Source organism: Arachis hypogaea, chromosome 19 (genome assembly GCF_003086295.3).
Source record: "Arachis hypogaea cultivar Tifrunner chromosome 19, arahy.Tifrunner.gnm2.J5K5, whole genome shotgun sequence".
Lineage (NCBI taxonomy): Eukaryota > Viridiplantae > Streptophyta > Magnoliopsida > Fabales > Fabaceae > Arachis > Arachis hypogaea.
Window position 1 is genome coordinate 85,030,605 of NC_092054.1, and position 651 is coordinate 85,031,255.

The 651-nt window shown below is 40.9% G+C and overlaps 1 non-coding gene across 1 annotated transcript; it reads right to left on the bottom strand.

Annotated features, from left to right (window-relative positions):
- Positions 1-319: 319 nt before the first annotated feature.
- On the bottom strand, positions 320-427 carry LOC112780528 (small nucleolar RNA R71). Its single transcript, XR_003191359.1, has one exon. It is a non-coding gene; the product is annotated as a small nucleolar RNA R71 (small nucleolar RNA).
- Positions 428-651: the final 224 nt, after the last annotated feature.

Consider the following 651-nt stretch of genomic DNA (forward strand, 5'->3'; position numbering starts at 1 on the left):
AAGCATCTCCATTCCTGCCATTGGAGCAAACAACTTTGAGCTGAAACCTCAATTAGTTTCTCTGATGCAGCAGAACTGCAAGTTTCATGGACTTCCATCTGAAGATCCTTTTCAGTTCTTAACTGAATTCTTGCAGATATGTGATACTGTTAAGACTAATGGAGTAGATCTTAAAGTCTACAGGCTCAAGCTTTTCCCTTTTGCTGTAAGAGACAGAGCTAGATTATGGTTGGATTCTCAACCCAAAGACAGCCTGAACTCTTGGGATAAGCTGGTCACGGCTTTCTTAGCCAAGTACTTTCCTCCTCTAAAGCTGAGCAAGCTTAGAGCTGATGTTCAAACCTTCAGACAGAAAGAAGGTGAATCCCTCTATGAAGCTTGGGAAAGATACAAACAATTGACCAAAAAGTGTCCTTCTGACATGCTTTCAGAATGGACCATCCTGGATATATTCTATGATGGTTTATCTGAGCTATCAAAGATGTCACTGGACACTTCTGCAGGTGGATCCATTCACCTAAAGAAAACGCCTGCAGAAGCTCAAGAACTCATTGACATGGTTGCTAATAACCAGTTCATGTACACTTCTGAAAGGAATCCTATGAATAATGGGATGCCTATGAAGAAGAAAGTTCTTGAAGTTGATACTCT